Consider the following 17,371-nt stretch of genomic DNA (forward strand, 5'->3'; position numbering starts at 1 on the left):
TCATTCATTACAAAGGAGAAGGCTGAAAAGCTAAAGGGACCCCTGGTAGATAACTGGGCTGAAAAGAGGATACCACTTGAGAATTCAAAAGAATTTTGTTTTGCTTGTTGTTTATTTGTTTGTTTTAAGTTTTCTGAGTAGATGTGACTTTTATTGTGTGCCTACTATGTGCAAGGAACCCTCTATGTATAGTTTGTTTCTCTTTTTTTAAAAAAAATATTTATTTATTTAGGCAGACAGAGATCACAAGCAGGCAGAGAGGCAGATAGAGAGAAGAGGAAGCAGGCTCCCTGCTGAGCAGAGAGCCCAATTCAGGACTCGATCCCAGGACCCCAGGATCAGGACCTGAGCTGAAGGCAGAGGCTTTAACCCACTGAGACACCCAGGCACCGCTAGTTCATTTCTCTTTGAATTAACCTCTAATGAGTCTGTCATCTCCATTTTCCAAGTACGAAAATTGATGGAAGTGAAATTCAAAATTTTACATACCTCTTCCCAAAGTCCTTTTTCATCATCAACATTTCCCTGTTGTAAGCTGCCTGCGTCTAATCAGAAAATACCGTTCTACTTTGCTTAAGACTTGGCAACACATCCAGGGAAAGCTAGTAGGAAATAAACAAAAGTGAGAAAACCTTAAAAAGGATTCCTTGATGGAAAATGAAACCAAAAAATATATATAAATGAACATATTTATTTAGGCCATAGCTAAGAAAGCACTAGTATGAAAAAATTTTTTTAAATGTTGACCAAGAAGAAATATTTATAAACTGAAATTAAATAAAGTTTAACTTATACCAACAGCAAAGAAAAACACTACCTGCCAATAAACTTGTAAAAAATGCCTTCCATAAACTGTGGCATTTAGAAGCAGACGGATGAACAACTGAAGGAAGGAAGGAAGAAAGGAAAGAAGGAAGGAGTGAATAAATTAAGATATCTTAGCTATACTGTTGAAAACAATCTTGAGCTAGCAAAACAGGGGCTCCAAGGAAAAACTCAGAGATGAATTTAGGACCATCATTTTTTTTTTCTTTCTGTACCAGGAATTCTGTGCTTCTCAAGTAATTCTGTGTTACCTTTCAACAACTTAAATGAGGTTTTAATTGGTTCTCTTCCCTGAACTAGAAGATAGGCTCAGAGTCGGAACCTCTTCACCAGTATTTTATGTGAACTGGGGCATTACGTCTCTAGTATTTTCAGCCTTCACATTTTTAATTTTTGTCAGGCAGTACTGTAACAAGATCCCCTAAGTCAATGTGCTACCAGAGGGGGGAAAAAACGAAATAAAGAAAGCATCCATATAAAATAAACAAGTTAGAAAGGCTCATTTTTCATTTGTTAACTAGCCTCCACACGGCTGTTGGCTGTGACAACAAATGATTTAATGAGTCCAATTTAAAATAGTCTTGTCTGTATAAGATAGATGTCTTGGAAAATACTTCTTAAAATCTCACAGCTAAAGCAAAGGCTGCTTCGGTATACCCCGAGAAAAATCTGCACTGCAGTCCCACATTTTTCTCTAAATTTCTTGATAGGCCGGATACCAAGCTAGTAACAGCGAGATGCGGCATTATTCCTATTGTACCTGTGAACGTCTCCTAATAGTAACTGTTAACAAGATATTTCAGAAATACCGGCTTAAAAACCTGTAAAAATTTATCAGCTGTGTGGGAAAGTGATTAGTGAACAAGAGCCTTTCTGAACTATGTGTTTGTCTTCTCTTCAGTCACTTAAACGGCTCATTAGAGTGATGCTTTGTCAGAAAGGGACAGGGATAGGGAACGTGATGTGTATGCCGCAGGATGACAGGGGAAGGGGGCTCCGCTGCGGGGTGGGCACTCTCTAGGTGGCTGCATCTGATTTCAGAAACCATGCCCATGTATTCAGTTGAAGAGATGAAACCTTCCCAAATCCATTCCCCAAGTTCGCAAATACACATCTTCCTCAAGTACGTTTCTTAGATTTTAAGAGCAGAGCAGGTAAGACGTGTTCTATCTGAATTCACACGATGCTTCCCTTCATGTAAAGAGCAATTGCATCTTTTTGATCATCCTCTGACAACAGATAAAACACATTATATAGCTTCTGAGAGGGTCAGGTAGATCCAATTTTGTTGAATGACCTGCCTCGGCTCCAAACTAAGTACCTTGTTTTGTTCTTGGAACATGAATAAGCCTAAATTTGATTAGTCTGAATGTGTATCTTTACTTTTTTGAATGTCTAGATGAGGTGATTATCCAGAATTAACCTTCAGAAATGAGATTGCCTGAAGTCACCTCCGTGATAATATTCCAATTTGCTAAAAATGTTTTAAGATTTCAGGAACAAGAGGCTTGAGCACCAGTGCTGAAGGATGTATACACTAAATAAAAGGCTGGAAGCCCAGAGAGCAGATGTGCTTCAAAGGCAGACTCGGGATAAAATTATTCAAGAAGTCAAAGAAATGAGAAAAAGCAATGTCAAAATATTTTCACATTCAAAAAGTAATTAACATATACTGCATAAATTAAAGAAATGTAGACAAACAGACCTAGCCATAATACAAATACCTTTCCAAGCCAAGTTTTAGTTTCGATAAATATAGTTTATGCAAGTAGGAAAATTTACACCACTTTTCAAAGCCATGCATGTGTCTTCTCTGACTTCTGTAGCAATCTCAAGGAAACCAGCAGAGGAGGGCGTGGGTGGAACAAATGCTACCAAGAAGATGGAGTACATTCCCAACGGTCTCGTCTGTATGGGCATTCACCTCACCACACTGAGCTTTTGTTGTGGTCCAAGTCTCAGGCCAGCCCTAGAGCAAGCTCTTCTTTGTATGGAGCTAGTAGAAAACAAATTTTAAAATGTCAAACGCTGCCTGCTATTTTCACACTCCACACTTGTCTCTTCGGTCTTGGATGATTAAAAAAAAAAAAGGAATTGAATTTACTGAAAAAAAAAAAAAAAAAACATTTTTGTTGGGCTAGCTGTAACACTCTCCTCCATCTAATGATATATATACGTGATGCACAATCCCTGAAACTTTTTTGGTCATGTTTGAAATGGAAATACAATCAGGGGTTTAACCTTGAATTATTTGCTTTTGTTTATTGTAATACAAATATGTCATTAATAACTGTTATTTTCTACATTTTAGTCTGACATCTTTGGTAGCTCCAAATGATATTATTTTGATCCTTACTTTGTTTCTTTAGCATGCAACCTCTCTTTTAATCTCATTCTGCTGTTCTGTCTTCTTCTCTTTGATTTTTCATTTTATTTAATTATATTCTTACGTTATTTTGTAGCATAAATCTCTTGTGAGGAATTGCTTTCTGTTCCTTGGTTTTTGTTTCTTCAAAGTTGGGTTCAGTCTTTTGCATTGTAAATTATCTTTAAAAACAAGTTGTTTTTGTTTTTTTTTTTTCTGTTGCTTAGATAGCTGTGCTAAGCCATTTTTCCCCCATTTGTTCATCCTTGAGCCGTTTTATCCCAATTCTCTAATTTTATTTCTTTTCATTTCTGTATTATAAATATCTTCCTTATTCCTTCTTTCAGTATCAGAAACGAGTTTGTTTTCTCTTCCAAATTACCTATGTACTTTGAGGTGTTAACGATGTTTATGCTCTATGCCCAAGGTTACAGGTCTGTAACCTGAGGACCTGCAGAAAGGGTAACGTGAAGAGATCAAAGTTGACATAAACTGATCTCCAGTCTCTTCTATAATCCAGGGTTTCTGCTCTGCTTGAATTTGTTAAGTGCCCTATCCTGGAACTAAAATTCCTCTAACTGTGGAAAATGTGCTACTCCCAAGGGAGTAGTCTCAGACTTCAGGTTGGTCCTTAAAATCAGTATTGGGATTGCTTCTCTGTAATCTCCATTTGTTTTTTCATGAAAGAATAGAATTCCTGATCATAAGGTGACTCACTACTCACTGCTCATTAGAATAAGAACTACATATTTGTATCTCCCTTACTGTTAAGTGTAGTCACCAATTTCTGGCTGATGGGATGGAAGTTAAGTGTGTAAAAGCTTTCAGGAACTTTCACATAAGGCAGTATGCTTGTTCTTTTTTTCAGCCCTTTCTTGGGATGTGAATGTCATCTTCTTTTCCATGACATCTAAAAATAAATAGTGGGTCACAAAGGGAGAATGAGCCTCAGGTTGCCCAAAATACACAGCATCATAACCTAGCCCAAGGTCACCTCCTGGGATATTTATGTGAGCAAGAAATATATGCATATCTTAATTAGCTACTACTTTCAGTTTTCTGTCATTCGTAGCCCAGTTTGGACCTAAATAATACACCTCTTTCAGAGAAAATCAGCACTTGTTCATTTCTATGGTCTCATAGTGTCAACCAACTGGTTTGAGAGGGAAAACAGAAGTACATGCTCCTGATTTTATTCTCTCTAGATTTGGAAGAATTAATGAGAATTCTCAGAACTCTGTTAAAATTCTCAAATGGCTTCTTGGTGATGGGGGCAATTCTGATCCACTCCAGAATCTTGTTTCTTTCCATAGCTTCTGCCTTTCTGAAATGTTTGGTATTATGCTGTTTCCCTTTTATTGTTGGTAGTTGGTAGAGACTATATTTTTCATCTGAGTTTCTTGTTTGTTTATTATATATGAGATTCTATAATAAAGCTCCATTCCACATTTTTTTCAAAGCTTAAGATTCCATTTCCCTAGCTTTTGGGGGACTTGTTTGCCTTCTGAACAGGCCTAGAGCTATTTAGTAGATAAACACATCTTATGAGGATGAGAATCAGGGCATAAGATCCCTATGATGGTTCACCACATATATCAACTTGTCTGGGCCATGGGTGCCCAGATACTTGGTCAAACATTGTTTTGAGTGTGTCTGTGAGGGTGTTTTGGATGATATAAACAGTTGAATCTATAGACTGAACAAAGCAGATGATTGTTTTCCCTTGTGTAGGTGAGCCTCATCTAATCAGTTGAAGGTTGAATATAACCAAAGGCTAACCTTCTTTTGCATAGGAAGAAACTCCTCCTGACTGACTGTCTTCAAGCTGGAGTATCAATTTTTTTCCTTCCTTCAGATTCAAATTGAAACACTGGCCCTTTCGGGACTTCAAATTAGGTATTTGGACTGGAAGGACACCATCAACTTCCCAGAGTCATTAGTTTGCCAACTACATATCTTGGAACTTCTCAGCCTTCACATTGCATGAACCAATTTCATACACACACACACTATATATTTACATATTTACATATGTACGTAAATATATGATATGTGTGTATGTATGTGTGTGTGTATCTGTGTGTGTGTGTGTGTGTGTGTGTATATATATATATATATATATATATATATATATATATATGACCCTAGCACAGTCCCTGAATACTTCTCCCCACTTCCATTAAAAAAAGGAGAATTCCAATGAATGAGGGTGTATAATCTCTAGAGAATATCTGGCTATTGATAGATGTATCTTGGGATTTAGGAACAAAATTGATTATAGTATCTTACATAATGAGGTCACAGCTGAGCCAAGGCTCAGAGTCAGACATGACTGTCATGTGGAGTTAGAATCCTACACATTATTTGTATTCACTGATTTACATGGGGATTGATTCACAACATGGTGAGAATAATTCAGATTTATATACACAGACTTTTTTTTTTTATTGGATTGGGAGAGGGAGAAAGTAAGGTTGCCAGATGGCACAGAAATATGGCAAAGTCCCTGAGAAAGAATTCATACCAAGGGAAAAAGGAACCTAGAATGGCAATTTCACAACAGGGTTTGAAGATTAGATGACAGAAAAGACATAGTGAGATGGCATAAAATTTCACCCCAATCTGGCACCCTGGTAGCCATATGTACTCTGAGGAAATAAGGAATCATGAATGAGAAAAGAAAGTGGATCTCTCCCTAAATAGCTTAACATTTCAGGACCCAAACAACCCCCACTAACCTTGTATGTAAATATTTTTTACTCATAGGAGACTGACAAATTTTATAGTGCCAAAAAGATTCAGAACATCAGAAATGGGATGAATCAGCAGAGGCCTTAGTGACAGTAGTAGAAATGAAAATGAAATGGCATAATAGACACTTAAAATAATTTACAAAATTATTTTAAAAAATTCTTCTGGATTTCCAAAATGGTGGAATTTTGAGGTACCAAAACTCCTACATGAGCTTAGAAATGAAAATCCTGAGTATTGATAAAATTGACCTCATTCATACCTGTCAATTGGTAAGACTTTGGAGCCTGGGAGATAATGGGTTTCTTCCAGACCTCCACAGTTGTGTCCTAGACACAAAGCCTGTAAATAACATGTTTGTTGTTTTAATCCAGACTGAACAACTTTTCTTTAGAGAAGAGTATGGGGGACTAAGATCCAAGAGGAATTTGGATTTCATGTCTCAGTCTAGTTGATTATACTCTTATAAGTAAAATTGTAATTAAAATGGAGCACATTTTCAGGATTCAGGGATTCCTGCCATGCCAAGCTATATCTCAAAACTTTCCGGAAACTGGTGGGCAAGTAGTAAAAGCTTTTGAGAAAACTCTTCTCTTTTGTTCCTCATCTGAGTCCACTGACTTTTGCCTGCCATTGGCAATGATATCCTTGTTAATCTTGCTTTCTAACATTACAGTACACGATAATAGAAAATGAGGATGATTTGTTTGGGTCCTGGATTTGTTTGAATTTATCAAATATAACAATAGCATTATATTCATTTCCTCCTTCAGTATTTAAGTCCAAAATTACTTAATTTGTTTCAATTTTTCTGGTTAACACTAGTCATTCAATAAACATTTTGGGGTACTTATGTACTTAACAGTAGGCTAGCTTCTGGGAACTCCATGGTAAACTAGACAGACCCAGTCCCCATTCTTATGGAGCTTACAAATTGGTGAAAATACACATATGAACAGGACAAGAGACAACTACAATACACTGTGCTGTAGCTGTATTATGTTATGATATATTATATTATATTATATTATATTATATTATACAGAATGATATAGTACAGTTAGTTGAGAGCATAGGCCCTAAGGCCAAACTGCTTTTGTTTCAAACTTCAACTCTGCTATTTGCTTATTATCTTCTTAGTTTGCTGTATGAATAGATAAAATAAGCATAAAAACATTCATGAGGTATTAAGTAATTCCTAGCCACCATCTCTGGCTCTTTATTTTCTCTGATACTATCTGTTTTTATATTGCCATTATATATATGCTGTCTGTCCCATACACTGTTGCAACTATTATTATGGTTGTGGTTGTTGTTGTTTATAATGATGACCACTACCATCCTGAAATCTCTTCTGGCAGCACACATTAATTTTTTGTGGGATTTTCTTTGAGGCTTCTTTTTACAGTTCAGGGCAAGAGATTCTCTATTGCCTGATAATCTGAAGAGGCAAAATGTTGCTGTTGATCTGTTCCTTCTAAAATTTAGTCAATTGTAATCATTATCCATCCAGCCAGACACAGTCCCTTCTCTCCCTGTTCGCCTACCAGGGGCCTGATATGTCCTCAGAGAGGTTCAGTAGTGGATTCTTTGCTCCTCTTTGTTAGTTCAGTGATAGTATTGCCAGAAGGGTAACTGTCATTAGTGTCCCATCAAACTTGATGGGCATTATCTGGTCTTTGAACTGTGCATCTATATAATCAACAAACTGAAATTACTTGGTGATGACTCACCAGAGCCATCCCTAACAATAATAAATTCTCTACATAACACAAAGATCTTGCGTTTTGTATTTTCTCAGTTTAAAATAAAATTAATGTTCTTTTTTCAACCTGTGCCAGCACATATCCCTGATGTGAAAAATCAACCAAGAAAAAAATGATCGTGTTGTCTCTCTCACTATTTGGCAGTTTTAGTATTCCCAAACAGAAATCCTGGTGGGAAAAGAAACTGCCTTGCTGCATCTATAATTTATCAACATGGAAACGTTGTGGTTCTAATCATAAAATTTCAGAGGTCAGTCTTATCTCCACAACTGTGCTCTGAAGAATTTCTAATAGGAGGGAATGTGTTTCCTAAAAATAAACTTCTAATTACTGAAAGCTGGTGAGGGGAGAAGGGATGCAGATACAGAACATTCTATGAAGATAAATGTATAATCTGTAGAATTGGGGAGCGTGATTACCGGACATGAGCAGAGGAAAGAGTAAAGAGGAAGGTAGCAGCCCCCAAATGTCTATGTAGGGGTAGCAAACAGATTAGAAGGGAGAAGCTGGAGGACTGGTCTTGAAGCTTCGGTTGTGTAACAGGGTCATGCCTTCACTTGAATGAATTTAATGGGGGGTAGTGTTGGAGATGCCTTGAGGAGGACTACAGGAGAACTAAACCTCATAAATCCCTCTCTGAAATCAGTACTAGGGAGGAGTGGAGAAGGTTGTGAAAGTATGAACATGATCTACACCAGGATATGTCAAACACTGAGTAGCAATGATGAAGCAGATGAGAAAGTCAACAGATAGAGCACACAGCCCTGGCTTGCACCAGATTACTCTGTCTTGCATGGCAGACTATTGCCTCTAAAGTGACAAAATGTTAAATCTAATGAGGAGGATTGTCATTCCCTCCACTCTCTATCCTCATGCTTCGCTTATTCTTAAGCCACGCTCTTTAAGAACATTCATGTAAAAACAAGTTCAGTAAGGATTTCCTGTGCATATCTGCATGTCCCCATGTTACAAAAGCCCCATTCATGCAATCCTCTCATTCTAATACTTGGCTTATAGTGCTTGGTTAATATATTATACACCCATATTTTCCTCTCTAGATGGCAGTCTTTATAAAAGCCCGTTTCTATCTCGGTATCATTAGTAATAATAACATTAGCAAATATCAATTCATCACTTGTTTTCTGCCAGGCACTATGCATTTAACCTTCTTAACAACCTATGAAGCACTTATTCTTTCACTTATGCATACAGCTCCATTTTTGGACCACCTAATTGGGTCAAATACTGTGCCAGCCGCTAGAACTAGATTGGCAAACAACACACACTCTAGCCCACCTTGATGAAGCTTATTTTCTAGTAGAGGAAATCAGCTATAAACAAGCAAACAATGAGAAACCAAAAATGTTAAGAAGGTAATTATAACAAATCATGTATCCATTTTGAAACATAAGGTCAGAGAGAATGACTAGATGATGAGGGCAATGGGGAGCAGAGGGCTACTTTTGATAAGGTGGGCAGTAAAGGCTTCTGGGAAGAGGTGAACTTGAATAAACATGGGAATGTAACTGTCATATGACAGTGCAAAGGACTCAAGTGGAAAGGTCCTTGGCTTGCTTGAAAAAGAGAAAACAGACCACTCTGAAGTAAGCCCATGAGAGATTAGAATGAGTTTGTGTGGGTAGAGAGGAGTCAGATAATGTAGGTTTGGGCTTTAGGCTATTTTTAAAAATTTGAATTTTATTCTGTCAATAAGAGAAAGCATTAGCATGTTTATCTCCATTTAATCAAGTGACAAATGAAGAAACTCAGGCTTAGTGATGGTAATTAACTCATTTAGGGTCACCCAACTAGTGAGCAATCGAATTGGGACATGTACCCTGATCAGTCAGATGCCAGACATTAGTTCCTGATGTTAATTCCTGATAGAGTGCCGAGTACTCCGTGTATTAACTGCCATCATCATCATTATCATCATCACCACCAACCAGAATCACCATTGGATCATTAGTTTACAGATGGGGAAGTAAAGGGCATTAGATTCTCAGGAAGGTCCTGGAAACCTTCACACATCTGTGATAGAATAGGGTTTAGAAATGGAGTGCCATACAGATGAACATTGATCAGTTCATGTCAATTTCACTCCACAAACATTTGCTGAACATCAATAGTCACACAGACCAAGTGAGTATGGTTGTGAAGATTCACTTAACTATACCTCATTCCACTCACATTTTTCCAGCTTAGGGACAATATGGAGGCACTTTATCAAATATTTTCCTGAGTTCAAGACAAGATATGCGTACACGTTTCCCTAATCTATAGCTCTGTAGGCCATCTCCCGTGTGGATTTCAAGAGTCTGCAGAAGTTTTCACATATGAAATCATAATTATTTCTCATACCCAAGTATAGCCACAATACAAAGAACTCAGAAGATTATCTCAATTGCAAAATTATGTCCCATTTTGTTAATTTCATGGTAGTCCCTGTTTTTTCCTTCTCTCAGATATATGCCTCGGTTTCTAAAACTCTGAAGGAAACTTTTTTAATAGCAATATAAGTTTTATAATTAACCATAGCCATGTTATTTCTGCTTACATATTTTTTTTCAACCTGATTAAGAAAATTGCAATTTTCCAGACTTCTCTGGTATGAGCCTGGAGCAAAGTATAAACCAACAGTTCTTGTTTTTTTTTTTTTTTTTTCCTTTAAGTTTTGCCTGGAGGCTGAGAATCCACTAACCTGAAAGTAATGGTCACTGATAAGGAACAGAGCATTAGACAAAATGTAATATCTGGAATCACTGCATGTTCCCAAGTATCACTAGCTGACCCTTAAACAGAACAAATCTCCAGCGAACCATGGAGTGTGCCATGTCTGTGTCACATGGTTATGTAATCTAAGAATAATTTAAAGCATATCCATCCCTGAAAACAGATGTCTTATACACAGAAGTCATTCTTAGTTACAACTGTATTTATTCTGATTAGACATATTTCTGTTAAAAGGCAATATGAGAAATAACATGAATGTATAATTCAATACCAAGGCAGTATGGATGTGAATGTGGGAAGTTACAAATTTGGCAAAGATTTAAAAAAACAATAATACTTAGAAAGTATCTACCAAATATACACCAAATCAAAATTTCATTTGCAGTATTTTGTTTTTCTCATCAATGTGTTTCAAACACCTAGAACAATACCTGGTGCTCAAGAAGTTGAACAACAAAAATGGTGACAGCCGCTCACAAGATGTGGGAGTTTTGAGAGGAGCACACACCGCTGAGGAAAATTTCCCAATGAATAACTCGGCAGGCATCAAAATCTTGCGCTTTCTCACTGTGTCAGAGGAGGCTGTCCTGAGAAAAGGTGGGCACGGTATCTGTGGAACCAGACGATGCACCTGAACAGTCAAGTCACTGTGTCGCAATCATTTTAGTTGTCACTTCGTTATTATGGTTGGCAGGAGTGGTTTGAAGACAGGTGGGGTGCTGCTTTCCTAGCAAAAGGGTTGCACAAAGCCTAATACAGGCTCTGGCCAAGAGGGCCCTTTGTCAGTTCAGGCAGCTATAACAAGACTCCACATAGTGGATGTCTGGAGCAACACAAATATATTTGCCACAGTTCTGAGAAGCTAAGAAGTCCAAGACCAGGCTTCCAGCAGATCAAGTATCTTGTTTGCAAATGGTTTGCAGATGGCTGCCTTCTCACCGTATCCTCCAATAGGGAAGAGCAGGTGGAGGAAGCAAGCTCTCTCCTGTCCCTTCTTGTAGGGCACCAATCCCATTGTTAGGGCTTCATGACTGAATCACCTCCCAAAGGCCCCATCTCCAAATACCATCACACTGAGGATTCCAATCTCAACATATGAATATGAGGAAACACAAACATTTGGTCCATAGCTGGGCTAGTCATGGGCCCTCCATATTACACTCCCAGAGCTGGGTGTTTTGGAGCAACTATATCCCTATTTCCAAAAGGTCCCAGCGAAGCTTCTAGACTACTGGCTGATAGCCAGTGCTTTCCCATGCCAGAGGGAATGTAGAGGAAAGGCTCTCTTTCCTCTGAGAATGAAGGTTTATTGTCCCTGTGTAGCCATGCTGGTGCAGAAGGAGGGAATCCATATGATGAGGATACCTATGTTGCGAAGAACTCAAGAATCAACAGACTTAGAAATTTATAATTACATACTTACCACCACTCCAGTCTCAGAGGCTTCATCAGAATAGGAGCAGTCAACGTCCTTCAGCTGTTTGAAATGAAGAATTCCATGAATATGGGATTTCTGCTTAAGGCCAAATCTTCCTCCAAATCTTTTCTCACTGCCCTCTTATCATGACATTCTCTTTGGTTCTTATTTCTCCTAGAGTTCTGCCTTCCTGAATTTTCGCTATATCCTGCATTCTGTTGTTCTTATTTATTATTCGTCTCTCACTTATTTAAATATATATTGAGCTCCTCAGAGTATTTTATCCTCACAACAACTGAGGGAAGAGATATATTACTATCCTCATTTACAAAAGAAAAAGACAAAGCAGAATTGCTCAAGTTTGCAAACCCTTAAGCAGTATCACTATCTTAGATGGTATCTTATCTGTTAACAAACCCGTCTGATTCCAGAGCCAAGGTTTTAGCACAGAGTATTGCTGCAAATCACCACCAGGAATACCTAAATTAGTGGCCTTGGTGTGATGCCTCTCCTCTCCCTCAGCTCCAGCAAAGAGGTCCTTACAGCGTAAACAACTTCCCCCTCTCCCTGTGCCTTTGGTGTCCTCAACAATGGTGGCGTATAAGCAAGGTCAGGGACAGGTTTGCTATGGTCTAAACTTAGACCTTCCACAAACTAATACAAAATTATAGATACATTGTTAAGTATGAAAGTTAATATGTAATCTTATTCTAAATAAGAAATCACAACAAACTGAAAAATTTAAAAGACTAGCAAATACCACAAAGCCCATAATAATTAACACACATAATTGATCACCTGCATGACACATCTCATAGTAATGGATTTCATTTATATCTTTTGGCTGCACATTTTTTATCACTTCTTTGTATAATGAAAAATTTAGAATACTGTATTCTCTAGAGAGAACAGAGAGATAATTCAGTATTTCTCCTAGCATGACTGATTGCATTGCTTTTAATGCGAGAAAAAATTTATTTCAGCTTCATACATGAAAAAGAAACTTTCGAAAATAGTCAATAAAAGTGGTCACATTATGTAAGTTTTTTGGATTACTGTAAAATTTGGAAGTATTCTAGCTAGTTTATTTTCCATATGAGCTGTAGGATTTCAAGTGATTTCTTTTGAATCCACAGCTTGTTTTCCAGTTTCCTGTTGATATAATAAAGTTTTATAAATGCTATTACTTTTCTGTTTGCCAGGATTTCATCTAAAACATCTTTCCCTGTTGTGTTCACATGATTTATCCCTCTTCATTAATTGGATATCAAACAATCAAAGAACCTATTCAGTACTTTTCCTTGAACTTCATCTCTTCCTCTTACTGAATGTTGGTGTCACCTGATGAATTTTTGTTACTATTGTTTGCGTCTCATTGTTGGAATAATTTTTATTAACGTCATCCCTCAATTCCACTGCATCTGAGTCAGGTTCTATTACCTTGCATCTGTATTTTCTCTCAATTCTAAAAGAAAATGTAAAGATGACAAAATGATACTTTTTATATACTTCCATATCAGGAAGCTATACATTCCTACTTGTTTTATTGAAACATTCCAAAATATCTTCAGAAAAGCAGTCAAAATGGTGTAGTTAAATTCATCAGCTTTTTCAACAAACTTTATATATTCCAACTCGTAGAAAAAGAATACTTTAGATCCTTAAATGGTCATTATATCCTATCACACAAGGTTCAGGCAACTTTGCAGTGGAACAATCCTCTTGTTACTTTGAGACTTTTTAATGAAAATATAAGTTGCATATGCATTTATATATCCCATTGTTTAAAATACTCTATGAGATGAATCTGAAAAGAAAACATAGCTATTGCAAAATACTAGAGTAGTCAACAGTTTCAGTTACTGTCACAGCAGATTTTTCTCTGACAAGATTAAAGAAATGAGCTGGCATGGCACATATTCTGCTTACTTATTAAAGTTTTCAAAGAGTGTTTGCAGCCCTTTGTCCCCACCTTTCATAACAGCTGCATTGTCATACAATTTATTGCTAATGTTTTTCAGAAGATAGTTACCATTTTCCAGAACTCATTTTATTTCATTTTTAATTTAAAGTTGCAATATCTAGGTGGCTTTCACTGGGCAAAAGAGTTTAAAAATATTCATCAGGTGTTTTTTTTATTATTGTTAAACTGCGAGGGGCTAATAATTACTAATTTAATCAGTGCTTTGAGTCATTTAGAAGCTTAAAAAATGAACTAATATTTGGTGTCTTTTTTTTCAATTTTGTTTACCATTTCATTTTTTACATGTTTTCCTATTACTAATAGGAATAATTACTATTCCTATTCCTATTACTAATAACATTTTCCTTTTACTAATGTAAAACTGTTTCAGATATGTCTCACGTACTTTTCATTCATCTTAACATTCCCCGACTGTTCATGAATCAAATTTAGCAGTTTGAAGAAAACCAATCTTTATTGTGAACTCTGAACGGCAAAAGTCTTTCACTTAAAAATTTAATAATCCTAATTACTTTTGTTAAGCTCTTTAAAATAATACTGAATGTTCTTTCTTTCTTATCTGTTATTCAAGACATTAATGTAGAGGCATTTGTAATTGATTTACTTTTTGTAACTCAAATACGTAAATATAGATTTCTTGTGCTCTGTGGAGTCTTTGTGACTTTCAAGGGTTCTCATTATAAACATCTGCTCTGGAAACATGTCTGTTGTAATGACTGTCTTGTTAAAAATGGCTTAAACAAAACAATAGATACAACCTTTTAGTCTTGGAATAGACAAGCTGGGATCTACAATCGTTTGATCATTTTATCTTATTTTCAGAATATCTGAGTCACATTCTTTCTGTTTCATGCTCTATGTAATTGTAAAGTTATTGGAAACCACTGAAAAACAACAAAGTTTTTGTTAAACAGTATTAAAAGAAAATATTTCTCAGTGAAACAGACCATAATGAAAGATCACAAAACTTACTGAGTCTGAGTGACTTCAAAAATATAAAGCTGCTACCAAGATCTTCATGATCATAACACTCTCGGTTCTTTGCCAGATTTATGCCTATCTCCTAAGTCACCCTCTTCCTTTTCTGAGGTCACCAATGTAAGTCTCCACCCATTTTAACCATCTGTAAAAGGGAGACTCTTCCTTCTCCTATATAGAATCTGTAAAGGAAGAATCAAAGAGGAGGCTTTAGTCTATGGGTCTCCCAAACCCTGCAGCACTGTCCAAACTCCCTAAAAAAACAGAATCTTCCTTGTAATCTTACCACGAGAAGCAGGAGGAATGTCTGCTGGAACACAACTACACATATCCCAAGGAAAAGTATTCATTCTCAGCAATAGTACAGTCTGAATCCTTTAAGAGGTCTGCCTATCTTCCATTGAATTATGCAAATCACATCATTAGGTGGAACTGAGCATATTCCTCTGAATAGCTTTCTCTCACTTAAAAAAAAAAATGCTTTGTGATCATAGTTCTAACAGGGACCATGTGAAATTTTTAGCCATGGGGCGCTTCTTTCCAAGAGAGGAGGAGCTATCATTTTATTTAATCCTCACAACAACTATGCAAAGTAGATATAATTTTTACTCTTACTTTTCATTCATGAAAATGAAGGCTTAAAAAAGAAATACAAATTTCACATGGCCACACAGCTTGTAAGTGGCAGAGCAAGGAATCAAATTCAGAACTATCTAACTTTAAATCTTATACTCTTATCCAATAATGTAGGGGAGACACCTGGTACTGGTTCACAAAAGCCAATTATTAAATTTTTAGGACTTTCTCGAGTTGGTTGTTAAACATAGCCATTAGTAAAAATCAAATTATATTAATTTACAATTAACTAAATTATTTGAAAACAAAGGTGATAATCAAAACACAATACTTCCTCATTATTTAACTGTACTTTACTATTATCAATGCTCTTGAATTTATGTACATCTTTCTATATTTGCATGGTGGAACCCTATGTAATAGAGGGCCATTGCACACCTTTTTCCAAGGTCATGTTCAATGATGTCATGTTCCTAATTTGAAAGTGGCCATTATAGAAATATTTACACCATGAAAGTTAGTAACACCCCTCACCCCCGACTAGAGCTGCTTTTTAATAACACTATATTACACTATTTGTCCTGTTAACACTGTCTTATCCTTAAACAGTGATCACTTCTCTCTATAAAAGACACAGTCCATGCATCAGAGAATTGATCTCATCAGAGCCATGTAATCCTGTACCCTTTGGTCTAAGATGTCACATATCCTTAGATATCACACATATAATGGACTAAGATAAGTAAGCAAAGTTCTACTTCCTACAGTCATAGAAAAGAACAAAATCCATTCTTCTCAGAGTTCTGGATGCCCAACACATTAGATGTATCACTTACTTAACAAGGATCAGTGAAAAGATAGACTGTTGTCCCTCTTAAATGAACTTTGGAATTTAATATTTAGAAGGAAGGAAGAGAGTAATTTAATATTTAGAAAAGAAAACAAAAAATAAAAATGATAAAACTCCTTGTTCAGACTACTAGACAGTAAAAAACACATACTGAAGGATTTTAAATCAACTCTGTCGAAAATTCAGATTAATAATAAATAGCAGAGCTGGGTCCAAAAGAGCCTCTGATTCCCCTCTTCCCATGGATTATTATTTTGAATCTAGTCACAAAAGCTGGAAAAGCCAAAATCTTGATCCTCAATTCCCACTTGAACTTAACACAATTTAGTTTGCATAAAGTTACATGCTGAAGTATGCCCAGTGAAATAAAAATGAATTATCCTCCCCTATTAATGCTACACGGTACTGTTGTTCAAAGATATTTATGAAATTATTACACATTTTCAGATCTTGGCATAACTGAAGCACCACCACAGCCAAGTATTTAGTAATATATTCTAAGTTTTCCTCTAAATCACAAGTTTTCAGAAAACCATAGGTAAATATGAAACCCAAAAGATAATATAAAATTAGAAAATTGCTTCATTAAGAATGAATCTTTGACACAGTTCCTTACTTCCCACTAAAGAGCAGCTATAAAGCGTAGAATAACAACCCTGAAACAGAGAGTTTAGCTAAGGCTGTTTTTTAAATTGGCCTTTTTGGATGACAGGTCCAATTCTAGAAATTTCATAGAACCATAAAATCGGGAATACTGTCAAGAGGAATCATTTCATTTACCTCATTAGGTGAGAATATATCCATACCAGCATCTCCCAAAGTTCCACAAGATGGTAACAGATATTACGTGAAAGAAAAAAGATTAGCCAAATAAGCTTAAGAAAGGCTGGGTTTTTAAAAAAAATTTTTTTCTTTCAATCCCTCTCCAAACAGAAACCACCTCCAGGTTCTAGAAGCCACTCCCTCCCTGTGACCTTCAGGTCTTCTGAAGGTAAACCTATTGTAGCTAGCTACGGGGTATTGTGCGACCTTTACTGATGCTCCTAAACCTGTCCAAACCTTCAAAAACGTCATTAAACTCTTCTAAAATTATCCAGCTAAGTGTATTAACTCTTTCCTGCCAGGC

The 17,371-nt window shown here is 36.5% G+C and overlaps 1 long non-coding RNA gene across 2 annotated transcripts; it reads right to left on the bottom strand.

Moving 5' to 3' along the window:
* Window positions 1-495: 495 nt before the first annotated feature.
* Window positions 496-17,122, bottom strand: LOC116601031. 2 transcript variants are annotated; one of them, XR_004289898.1, is made up of 4 exons: window positions 17,026-17,122; window positions 11,864-11,917; window positions 3,182-4,100; window positions 496-602 (listed from the first exon to the last, which is right to left on the bottom strand). It is a non-coding gene; the product is annotated as an uncharacterized LOC116601031 (long non-coding RNA). The 2 variants fall into 2 exon arrangements; XR_004289897.1 differs by lacking the exon at window positions 3,182-4,100.
* Between the last annotated feature and the right edge of the window lie 249 nt (window positions 17,123-17,371).

The sequence above is a fragment of the Mustela erminea genome, chromosome 10 (assembly GCF_009829155.1).
Source record: "Mustela erminea isolate mMusErm1 chromosome 10, mMusErm1.Pri, whole genome shotgun sequence".
In the NCBI taxonomy this organism is placed as follows: Eukaryota; Metazoa; Chordata; class Mammalia; order Carnivora; family Mustelidae; genus Mustela; species Mustela erminea.